The 13,516-nt window shown below is 35.4% G+C and overlaps 1 protein-coding gene across 3 annotated transcripts in view; it reads right to left on the bottom strand.

Moving 5' to 3' along the window:
* LOC116176887 (dnaJ homolog subfamily B member 6-B) overlaps positions 1 to 13,516 on the bottom strand; it is a 71,687-nt gene that overhangs the window by 23,456 nt on the left and 34,715 nt on the right. The window lies entirely within an intron of this gene.

Genomic DNA, 13,516 nt, shown 5'->3' with positions numbered 1-13,516 from the left:
TGAGGATGTACGGTATTATTAGAATGGACACTTTTTTAACTAAACTTAGCACTTACTTGAGTTCTAGTTACTATTCCCTTTACTAATATTTTACAATTGAAAAAAAAATGAATCTGGTGGATTCTCGTTAGCCATTACTATACGCTATTCATTTTAAGAAGGTAGCGGTAGAAAGCATAGGGACAGTTTGACCTTCACTGTGATTGGTTAAAACACGAGTCAGTATCAGTCAGTATTACCCTGAAATATAAAACGAGTGACGAATTCTGTCTTTTAGAAGTTTCAGTTACGAACTAAACTGTCGAATTGTCATTAGCTGTCAATTTCAAAGATCCAAGCGTGATATTGTTTGATTTATATGTATATTTTTCAAATTTTGTGCCGTTTTATATTTTTCCTGTGTGTGTCGATCTTCAAACACAGCGCCATCTACCACCTTCTTATAATGAATGAAGTATACATTCAAATGGGGAAAAAAACTTTACTTTTTCCTTTAGCTGGGTCCACACCAGTCTAAAATGACTCCAGAGATGGCTCCTTTGATTTTGAAGTTCTAATACAATGGGGGCTTCATTTTCTATTTCTGATCTACAAAGTACATTAAAAATAAAAAGATCAATGTGTCCTCAATTTTTATTTGCGAGTAAAATAAACCCAAAATAAATTATTGAAAAACTGTGTTTTTAGTCCAAATTTGAAACGCTTCAGTCTAAATACGTCACAAACCTACAACCAATCACGTAGAAGTGAGCCGGCAACCTTGTGCGAGGGTCTGAAGCGTTTCTCGGATTTGACGTTTTAAGAGGCATGTTTAACTGCATCTAACGCGAAAGTGAACGACAAGTGACAAGTGCCCGTGACAGGTGACGCAAGTTACAAATGACATTCTCCTGCAATATTGCCAATTCGTTATATCATCTGAATGGTTCTAAGAGCTGATTGGTCGGGCTTATTACGTCACAGAGTCCGCCACAATCATATCGTTTTGAATAAACCCTTAAAACCGGACATGTTAATTTTTTTGCTAATCAGCCTCTATTTTTAAATAAACTTTTACTGTCAAAAAAAATGATTTATGGTTTCAGGTACACGCTTCTTAAATTAGAACTACGGAATTCAACTATACTGTAAACCCCCATTACTCAAAATTACGTAAACCGAGTGTCATATAGAATAAATATTTATTACGTTCCATCGGTCGCTTAAGAAGTGCGAGAAGAATTACAAATTTTCTATCGTTCGTATTTATCGTAATAGTTCTCAATTCGCACGTTATCCCTTGAATATGAAGGTCACCAAGCTTTGCTTCGGCAGGACAGGACAGGAAATAAATCGACCCTGCGATAAACTTCCGATTGTTCACTCATGTCCGTTCGCCGCTCCACGCGAGTTGTTCCAATACAAATAAAACACACCTTTCGCTAAATTACAGGTGGTAGGGTCTTTCTTTGCTCGCGGCTCAACGCTAAAAATCGTACAAAATTAAAAAAACCACCCACGGTGAGGTGACCGACATAACTTCGCTGACACATTCGCGCGAATTAAAATCCACCCTACGGTAAATTACAGATGGTTAGCTTGACATCGGTCGTGGTTCAAGCCTTCAACGCACATTCTCTATCGCAGTACCACGCGAACAACCTACTTCCCACTACTGTTCTTTTTTAACCAATAAAACTATTTTACTCATCAAATCAGATTCCTTGACGGGTAAATTCCACGTGGAGTAATTTTCCGTTAGCAATTCTAACGCAACGCAGCAGTTTCGATAACGACGACTGCAAAATAAACAAAATCCCACTGTAATCCGAACCAACCGCGACATATCTTACGTCTCACTTCGCCCCCCCCCCCCCTAAATTTAAGGACCACTCGCCCACATACACAAAATCGGAAAAAAAGAAGTAAAATTCGAATCAAATCATTAACGGACTCCCGTTAAATAATGGTCTGAGAAATAGACTTCAGTCTGTGAGAGGGATTACTTGTTTATTATTACCTGAACCAAGATAAAACAAGTACAAATTGTGCACAACCATTGTGCAGGTAAAGCGCATTTTTTTAAACACCCCTACGAAATTTCTTCCATAAATAAGAAAGTTGGCACTGCACATCCTGCACAAAACCAAATTTGGAAAATGGCGCTACATTTGCTTTTATTCCAAGTGGCTATGTATCAAATTTTATTTAAATGCCCAATGGTTATATTTCTTCCAAACGTCCCAATCGCCCTTTGTAGGTACTTTCCTTTGACAATTCAGTCTTAAGATATAAGGAATTATAACCGATCACGAAGAGGGATCGAGGAAGAAGACTATGGTTAGTGTTTCGACGTAGCTCTCATAATAAAATTGTGGACTGTAGTAAAATGTTTTAATTGCAAACCAAACGTGAAAATATACAAGAACAAAAAATGCGACTGCTACAAATGCATGTCAAGACAAAAGTTATGCAAAGCTTCAATATATCAACGTCACTCATTCTTGCTTCTGCGCAATAACGACCTCCTCTGGTTTCCAGGATCGGACTCGACAGTTAGTATAAATAAATTCCTTTCGTTGAGACCAATACAATGAGAGATAAAATTAATTTTTAATTTTTGTAATTTTTTTTAATTCTTAAACAATGCGCTAAAAATCGTAATTTATAAATACATATATACATCCAATTCGGAGCGAGAACGTTCAGACTTTGTTTGGGTGCCTCAGAAGTGAATTTTACGCATTTTCAATGCAATTTAGAACAATTTATGCAATTTTGATGGAATTTGTTTTAAAATGCACCTAGTAATAGACACATCAGAAGTATTGGCACTTAGCAGTCATATACTAAGTGTGATTCAAAATTTGCCCCATCCTAGATTTCTTCGTGTAGGCTTCGTTTATATATAAAAGAATGATACCGCACGCACAACCTTTATTTTTTAGCAGCGGAAAACAGCATATCATACTTGTAAGGCAACACCCAGTTCGATATTTTCATTTTTAAATTTTTAGGTTGTGTTTAAATTAATCGCCTTGTAATTTGTTTATTTTGATTTGTTTATTTAATTGTAAAAGTGAAATTACGTGTTAAAAGGTAGGAACATCTGGTTGTATTTGAGCGTTTTATTAATAGGTTTATCCGTCATTGCGATAAGAATGTTTGAAATCGCGTTGCGACCCCCTTTATGAATTTAAAAGTTTAGAGGGAGCGGTAGAGGGGGTAATATTTAAATTTAAATTGCTCAATTAAGAATGAAAATCGACCAATTTAGGATTTTTCCCAACAGTTCACAATAAAAATAAAGCTAAAAATCTGATCGCATATTGAAACTTCCTGTTTAACAGGAAATCGATGCAACTTTTCTTTTTCAATTGCAATGCTTTTGTTTTTTAAGGAATTTGAAAAGAGCAATCAATTTGCTGTACGAAAACATAAGATATGCATATGCTTTGATACAATTGATACAATTTTTCAAATATCTTAACAAAAAGAAGCATTGCATTTGAAAAACAAAAGTTGCATGGATTTTCGATTAAACCGGAAGTTTCAATATGCGATCGTATCTCCCCAAATAAAAAAATATTAAAGTGTTTTGTTGTAAGAAGTTAAGAACATCAAACTTGATTTTTCGGCACGAAAACTATATTATTTTCAAATATGCAGTTAATTATTCTTAAAATTGCGTTAAAATGGGTTAGGCTTTGAGTCATGAGAACCTATTTATTATTCAGTGTAATTTGTTTATTTATTACATGCATTGCAAATTAAGGTGCTAATGTTGCTTGTGCAATTGCCGCATTTTTACCATTAAGAAATTCCAAAGATATTGAATTACTTCCTTCAAACGCATCGGACTGTAAAATCATTGATATTTGCTTACGTTCACAGTTGACTCATGGATGAGGTGTGCAATTGGCGCGAAGGTGGAAATTTTGGCGAACTGACGTTACACTGACGCGCGCGTGGGATTTATCTTCATTTAATCGCGTAACGGTGTTTTATAATTTGAATGCATCACCAAAAATTACGGACGAGATCTAATTACATGAGGAATACTAATTATTAACCGAGCCGTATTCCAAACACATACACGAGAAAAAGAGGCGCCCAGGGACATGTCGGCGTTTTTGGATCGCGGTTCGCACGTTTTCAACTGACATTCAGAAACGTGCTCCATTTTGGAAGACAGAGGCACGAATTTTTTTCAAGGTTTCCACGCTGTCGTCGATATCTTGTTGCTCCAACTTAATTTCTTGTGACAAATGCCATAGATCAAGCAGATTGGTTTCCATTTGAGTTTGCTAGAATAGAAGTGGACCACACACATTTGGTAAGGTCAGTGTTTTGTCACTAGCTTCGTATGTTAAGTCGGTGTTGTTAGGTCCTAAAATATTCCCTAAAAAGGGGCTCGCGCAAACCCGTTTTTGTAATGTCATCATGTGCCTAGCAAACCACTTCTTGTGGGTTGTAAAGAGAAGAGGTGTTGGCACGTAAGTACAAGGAACCATTGCTAACGAAACGAGTGACGAGGGAGCATAAAATGGTTCAATAATTACTTACACAAATTGTATTTGTTCGACAAGCCCATAACAATTTTAAATTTAGATCACAGTGCATTAATAGCTATTACGTTACCGCCTGGTGCATTCAATGTTTGTTGAAGAAGTCTCGAGTACGTATGAACCCGAAACTTTTCCCAGATGCACTCCAGATGCTTTCTAGAGCTGTGCGAGCACTCATCGTGTAATTATTTAAGTCATCTCTCGACACTTGGCCGCTAATTACTAGTAATTTAATTCCCTTTGGCGTTAAAACATATATACACGCATTCCGATAAAGACCACGTAAACATTTGTCTACCAATCCGTCTGTTACTAGCAATGGATCTCGAAGTACGACTTGTTGATAAAAGTCGAGACGTGGGAGTTTTTAAAAATAATTTTCCGATTAAATGAAAGGTCGTAGTATAAATGGCGTCAAAAGGAGATTACATCATGAAATTTGGCTGGCGCTTGTTAAACTCATTCAAGTGTAAGATTGGACTTTTTATAGTTTACTGCGGCGGTAGTAATTGGCTAAAGTCATTGAGGCTTGTAAATCATGCACTACTGTAAACCACATAAACCGAAAATGGGCAATTGACGAAACGCTTTCCGTGCTTGAGTGAACGTAAATTTCACACGGTGTCAAACGAGGTGCGCAGATACAACTTATTTTTCGATATCATTTTCAGGTCTGCTTCTCCTTCTATGTAATGGATCCAAAATTCATTTTTGAAAAAAAATCCATCTCCAAATTGTTAGTCGGATGACAAAAATCGTCAAAATTTCACAAAATGTGGTGGGTACCCTCCTTACGCATTTAAGTGCGCAAATCGAACGTAGATCTATGGCACTATTAGCGCATTTTTGTTTCTCAAAAAAGTGCTTATTGTTTCACTAACTGTGGTAGTTCGGATGCCACAACGGAATATCGTAGAACTTTCGGGTTTTCGGCATTATATATTCGTACTATCGTGTTATTCCTGCATTGCTCAGTTTGAAAGCCGTAAGCCATTCCTGAAGTTGATAATTAATAAATTTCCTTTCATATTCAAAAATACCTGCCGTAACGTACATATAATTAATTGGGTGATTTATTTTTAATGTTAGTTCCGTAAATAGAATAACAGTTAATTTTTAGTATCACTTACTGACTTCCTTGTAATTACATGTAAATTTATTACACTTATCACTTCGACATCGACGTTGGAACTGAAATGAAACAATTCAATTTGCTCATACAGAAAACAAAAAGCTTCTAGAGAATTCTCGAATGAGTATCCATATTTCATGGAAAGAATGCGTCACATCCGCTTTCACTTCTTATCGTCGGTGACTTGAGGGCGCCTTGATATCGCTTTAGAAAATTCGCTACACTATACACCAAATTTCACCGAGATTGGAATTTTTCCATTCTTGTGTAGCTGGCAATAGAATTTTGGAAAATTGTTTGAAAAATCAGAAATGGTGTACCCAGATTCCCGTTACTTTCATTCCTCGATGTTTGGTAATGAAAAGAGATTCAAGAAACGCAAATGTTGGGAACTTTGGGGGCGTATCTCTCAAACGTTTCGGAATTTCAGTCCCATTTTTTTTACACATTTTGTTACACCTATTAGCTTATGTAGAAGGTGGATCAACGATTCCGAATGTTATTATGCATCTAGGGAAGAACTTGTAGAGATTGTGCTTTTCTATATAATACAATATCCTGCATATTTTTCAAATATTTTGAATTACACAAAGGTGGATTTTTACGAGAATTTTTAATGTACACTGTGTCCAAGATAAAGATGTCTATCATGGGGATCTCCGAAACCATAGAAGATACAAAAATTCCGATTACATCCAAACATATGCCAGAAAAACCGAAATTTGCCGCTTTGGTTTTTATTTTTCTGATGTTATTTAGATACAAAAAAATTTAAAAAAAACCTTCTCACTTCTTGAGCTCTACAAGACTCCGTTGAGAGATTTTCAATACAACGTTTCGTTTCGGAGAAATCATCATCAACATTATTTTTTTATATGGCCCGTAAAAAACTACATAATGTACTAAAAACCATTTTTTATTACAACGATATACGGCACACAAACAAAAACAAAAGTTGGAAACTGTTGGTTTCAACAGGATGGTGCACCCACGTACAACGCCCTAATCGTGCGAGAATACCAATCGGATAAATTTCCTGGAAAATGAAAAATATGTCCGACGGGTATTCGTAATTCGTCAATGATTTCGGTTTACTAGCATTTTTAAATAACATAATTTGTCAAATCAAGATACCCGTAAAATCAACAAGGCGTATAGACAAAATAACCGAACATAAACAAATGAAAGTGCACCTTTGACAATAGGAAGTTAATTAAATTCGTAATTTTTAAGTGTTTTACAAACAATTTTTTTTATATCGCATATTTAGGTAAATGAATTTTTTTTTAATTTTTTGATATTAGGAACACCAGTGGAGATTGGTATAGGATTGTAAAGTGTATACCTTGCGTTAAAATTTTCGGTTATACCTTGTCAGACCTAGACATACTGAGTCCATGCGTGCGTGCGCAATCATTTATTTTTCGGTCATGTCAAACCTGCCTACTTCGTGCTTTCATTTAAGAAAAGGTAAGTGTTTGGCTGTTTCGCGTGTATTCCGTGTTAAACAAGTTTCCTTTTGGATATCGGTCACCATCCGAATTTGAGTGTTAACTCTATATTTCGCTGTACGAGACAAGAGCTGCAGAAGGTTTTGTAACAGATAACCGCTTTGCAGTTTCAAAAATTTATTTCGTTCAACATAGAAAAATCTACACATATATATACCGCTTCATAGTGCATATGAACGAACGTATGTCTAGAAAAAAGCGTGCATTTTAGAGAAAATGTGCGTTTTCAAGATAAAACGCTAGTAAGACCGGTTTGTATGGGACTTTTTGGCGAAGTTAGACTTTCAAAAAACTAGCACATGTTATTTGTGTTGAGAATGTTGTAATTGCGATTATTGCGCAATAGCGGTGGCACCTTATTAGACGACGACATCTGGAGACGCCACCGGTGGCGCGACTAGTTACTGGGCCTTTGTTCTTATGGAGCCTTTTACACTAGGGATACCGTTGGTGTCGCGTCGCCAGAGTTTGGTATCCGACCGGTGTCTCGGCCCCGCGACGAAACAGAACACCACTGGCTACCCATATTATTACCGGTGGTGTTGCCAGGTGTTCTCGTCTAATAAGCCACTTACGTACCATGCGCTAAAACATTCGTTTGTAAAACATTTACATTTGACTGTTCGGTTAAGGAGCGATCTTCTGCGGTCTTTCTCGCCGCGGATATTTTGAAGGAGCAGAGAGTGAACCGTTGTGTTATATGAGTACGATACCAAGCAACAGGCAACGTTAGTTTTTCCATTTTTTGTGTTAATACAAGCATTTGTACGATGGATGAACAATATTAATCGAATTAGTTGGAAGTTATGAAGGAGTCCTTTATAACGATAAGTATGTAAAAAAAAACTGAGTGGTAGAGGGGATAAAAACAAGCATTTTTTCCAAATAAACCGAGGGTTCAACGCGTTTCGTTTGGGAGCACCCTCAAAAAAGTGGTAAAATTTTTTTTCTTTTTTAATCTTTTTCTCGGAAACCCTGCAAAATTTTTTTCAGAAATTCTACCACAAAAGGGCGCACCCTTAAATGGGAGTGCGAAAAAAAATTCTGCTTTCGACGAAATTTGGTATCTGGGGGGTTTTGAACATGAAAATTACGAATCTGAAATTAGTTTCTGAAAATTCAAAAAAAAATTCCACTGTAATTCTTCAACGAAACTGGAAAGAATTCCACGAAATTCGTTGTGTTTTTTAAATCATTTTTGAAACAAAAGTTATACTCACTTGAAGATTGTGCCTTTTAGGTCGATATTATGAATAAATGATCATAAAAAATTCGATATGTTGATCATGGTATTGAAGTCTTCAAACTCGATTCCAAAAAGATGTAGATTGTACGTGGTTGCGGGTGGTGGGAAAATGTTAGTTAATTAAGTAGGGTTCCATTACAATCAATAAGCATTATTGCAAGTTTCATAATATTGACTTAAATCGTTATTTTTTTGATATTTGCGAAATTAGATCAGATTGTAATTAGAATTACTATTATGAATAAATAAAATGCTAGTTATTAACCTAAATCAACGGACAACAATAACAATTACTATTTTTCTTCGCAAGGATGCGATTTGCATCTGTAATCCAAGGCACCGTAAGAATAACACAGTCCACGTGTGAATTCTTAAAATTTTCTTTTGAAAAACTATGCATAATCAGTTACGAGAATGCTGGCAAAATCTAAAAAAAGAATTTAATAGCGAAAAATGTTAATTTATCCACCATTGCATTGTAAATCTGGGTTGACGTACTTACGTACATTATTGACTCAAGGTAAGCAGAATGAAAATAGTCAATTAAGCTTAAATTATTTTTAACTTAACCCAAATTTTCGCGAACCTTCCTTCGTCGTTCGTGCGATTTTCATTAAGGCTAGATTAAAGCGACAAACTTTCTTCCTAAATTATCTTTTAGTGGATGTCTATAGACAAAAACGTTCTAAATATAGGTTGTATGTTTTCCATGTGAATTTGAGGCAATATGGTACTTAATTTTAACATCGTCATCAGATACTCGTGCAGGAAATTATACTTCACGTTTTTGTAGCTTAACTTTGTTGGTTGAAAAAGATCTATTTCATTTTTATCAATTATTTCTGTTATTTTTGTAGTTATTTAGAGCATCACGCGATGATAAAGTTTCTCACTAAAGAGGGCCATGGTACTTTAATATCTTAAATATGTTTTTTAAAGTTGTGAAGTGGTATGCAGGGGAGGTGAAATGATCGGAGAGAAATAAATTAAAATCACCGTCAACTACGTCGCTCTAGGTGGTTATATACGGTTAATGAAAGTCTCTCGCCCCTTTGTTGGTAAATGCGCTAAAAATAAGATGACTAACTTTACTGAATTCCATCCAATTTTTCGTTTTGTAAACCAACAAAAGATTGTAGGTAAACAAAACAAATTATTTATTTCCAAAACGCACATCCTTAAAGTAAAACGGTCCATACTGCAGAATACAAATAGAAAGATACACTTTCCCTTAATCATACATGTTTAAAATTACCCTTTAGTCGTCCAACCTTGGAAAACTGGATCACCCTCTATTTAGGATTCGTGGAATTGAACCAAAAATTGCTGACATTAAATCCTGGCTCATAGCGGGGAGGATTTACTGTTTGCAAAAACTCAAGAAATGCTCGATGTCGAGTAACCCAAATGACAGAGTTAATTTGAAACGTATTAATTGAATACCTCGAAAGGACTAACCTTGTTTTAATAATCATGAAATTGAAATCTATTTGGTACATTAAACGTTCATTATTGTTTCCAATGAAAGTACCTCTTTGTCAACCGATATCGCAGCAGGCTACACACGCGAATTATCCCAATAATATCGACGGCTGGTCAATGTAACAAATACACGTATTCTACACTAAAACTATGCCCGAGCTTGGAAACAAATTTTTCGTAATCCCAACGCGTAGCCTGATTTTCCTGACACACATACGCTCGTAATTAATGAAAATGAACAAATTTTAATGCTCAAGCGGGCTCCCATTACACATCTTTGCCAATGTATGGAACATTTCTTATTATTAAATTGTTGATTTGAAGAAGACGTTGACTCATAGATATACGGATAGATTCAAGCCAATAATTCCGGTATACTATACCTGCAACACCGGAAGCTGTATTGGAACCAGTAAAAACACCGCTCACAGAAGACACAGGAGTAGCAACAATAACAGTTCACACTCTATCTACCACAAAACCTTTTATTAAAATCTTACCCTACTTGATAGTTACAGCGTTGGCTACAATTTCAGTTGATGGATTCACTTTAATTATTTATATTATAAATTATAACCAAATTTAATTACGTGATTTATTTATGTACAGGCTGAGTCAACGATTGCGGAGTAACTTAATGCCTTGAAGATAAGATTTTTCGATGGATTGCTTTTGTATTAAAATATGGTTGAGTATTCTCCCTCGTATTATCCACACTTTAAAAATATTTAAAATTATACAGGGTGCGGCCACAAAGTAAGGCGCCAAAATGGTACATTTTTTTAAATAGAACCCCCTGTATTTGAATGCATTTTTGAATTCTACGTGCAACTGTCTTTTTTATTATATGGTTAATATACGAAAAACTAGTAGTTTTAAAGATAATTCGATTTGTAAGAAAAGTTGGGCTTTTGCAAGCGTCAGTATATTGTCATAATTATTACCTAAATTTTGATTCCAGGTTTTATATCTTTTATCCTGGGTTAAGTAAAAGTCAAATAAATACATTTACTATGACACATTAAAAAAATAGCTTACAGGGTGTTTTTTTTGTAGATCATTAAAAAAACCTCCCTTTTTTAAATCGAACACCCTGTACATTTTTCTGTCATCTTTTAGCTCTTCCAAAAACCTTCAACTTTTGATAATAATGTCCTATACCTATCTCTGATAGTTTTCGAAATATCTTGGTTTTCCTGGTTTTATATTCTAATCTTAAATAAGTTATATGTAATTTACATAATAACGGGGTAGCCATGCAAAAAAAGGCAATTTTTATCTGCCTCGTCCTGACACTTGCAAATGCCCAATTTATCTTTAAAACTACTAGTTTTTCGGATATTAATCATATAATAAAAAAGACGTACAGTTACACGTAGAATTCAAAAATGCATTCAAATACAGAGGGTTCTATTAAAAAAAGTGTACTATTTTGGCGCCCTACTTTGTGGGCGCACCCTCTATAATTCCAAATATTTTTAAAATGTGGAGAATATTCAACCATATCATCATACAAAAGCACTATCGAAAAATCTTATCTTCATGGCAAACATTGACTCACCCTGTACAATTAATTATTAATGAATTTATAACGGTCCTTGAATTAGTTGATTATGATTTATCACGTACGTGTGTATGCAAATATATAACACGAGCATGAATTTCACTACTTATCACTCCGGCATCGATCTTGGAACCGAACTATACAAAATTCAATTTGCATCTACAGCAAACAAAAAGCTTCTAGAAAGTACTCGAATAAAAGTAACATATTTCCTGGAAAGAATGCGTCACATCCCCATTTTTTCTTATCGGCGTTGACTAATCCCTTATCGATTTGTTGGCGACTTAACGGCGCCTAGATATCGAGAGTAATTTTAGCACAATCATTCATCCATATTTTTGTCGATCACTAAGAATTGCGACTGTCAATCAAAATAGTCGATGCACGGTAGTTGTTCTCTGTTATACACATGAGAAGCAAAAGTGAAGTTCCAAAAATCACTCAAATGTGGTCTTTACAGTTTGAGAACACTGCAGGAGATTCAGACATTTTCCAAGATACATATCTGCGTTTGTCGCAATAAAAACATCTGAGGCCGAGGGAAAAGCTATTCAATTAAGACAAGCATCCAACTTCTTGTGCACGGTTTAAAGTGTTGAAATGAAAGGCGTGTTACTGCTTGGATTCGAGGAGGTTTCTTTGGTGACAAGATTCGACTTCACTGAACCGTGTAGTGTTTAAAACAAAAAATTTTAATTGCAACTTTGATATCAATAGCCTTCACTCACTTTTGCCCAATTCGTGGTGTGGTGCTTGGTCCACAGTCGACGTGGTTTTCTTTGTTCATGATTCCGATGTTTATATGCGATTATCTTTTGGTGTTGCTAATCTTTGCAGCCATTTCCGGTTTCGATTTCAGTGACGAGACTTAATTTTTTAATGACATTACGTCATGTTTCTTCATTACCAAACCAATAATTATTCCACTTTTTGTTTAGATTTAATTTAATATCGTTTGATCAGTGAATGTGTTTACAACGGAAACGTTTAAGGCCAACCGTTTCGTATTCTAGCATTTTAAATTTTCCGCTACTGCATGATCTGCACATTTTTGCCGCCGCGGTAGCATTAAAGGCAATCAGTTTTTACACATCGCGTTTGTATGTTTTGGTACCTAGGCCGATTCGTTCCCTTGTATCTTTCACGCCGTATACCGTTTTTTAAACAATTTCATCACTATTCACTCTATTTACGTTGTAAATACAATTACAGTACCTGACGTGTAAAGTTCAACGACTTCGTTATCATCCCAATCCAAACGGCGCTCAACGTATTTTTTCACTGATTTTGCCAATACACTTGTAGATATCGGATTAGCACGCGATGTGTGGATGCAAGCATGTTAACTTTCATTTTAAACTAAATCATTCTTAGTTACGGTATGTAGACACATTACCGATTAAAACGTAAAGGATTTCGATTTTAATGTTTACGTAATCGAATTTTGTCATAAATAATTATAAGGTTACACTCTAGAAATTATGTGTAATCCACAATTACACTCCCATAGCACACCGCGCGGCAGCGGGCAAGAAAATTAAATTACAAAATAATAATATTATATTCGTGACTGACCTCCCGCGGCCGTAATATGCTGCGATTAAAAAGTATTGTTAGTATAAGGTCAGAAGTGGCGTGGCTCTCTGTAGCGTAATTATATTTAATAAACGATTTGGAAATCTTCAATTGATGGTTGTTTCTGAGTGTGTGGAAAAAACGCTTTTGTTTGATGTAACAAAGAATGACTCAATTTGGTCCTTTCTATCTGGCTTGGATAGTGCGTGTATTTTTTTTCGGTCGGTTGGTTCAAGGTTGTATGCGACTGTCATTAATGTCCGTTTCCCACTATCAGGAAAGAATTTCTTCTAAATTATACATAAATTTCGCAGACTTGATTCTAGCTAGATGTGACACCTCGTATTCGACGTGGGATTTTATTTTTTAGTTCTTTATGGCCTCGTAGGCGATCACTTTTACAGTACACAATACAAAAATGGATATTACTGTTTAATCCTTGTTTTATTTAATTAAAAA

Source organism: Photinus pyralis, unplaced genomic scaffold (genome assembly GCF_008802855.1).
Source record: "Photinus pyralis isolate 1611_PpyrPB1 unplaced genomic scaffold, Ppyr1.3 Ppyr1.4_LG7, whole genome shotgun sequence".
NCBI classification, from domain to species: Eukaryota; Metazoa; Arthropoda; class Insecta; order Coleoptera; family Lampyridae; genus Photinus; species Photinus pyralis.
This window is presented reverse-complemented; position numbering and strand designations above follow the sequence as displayed.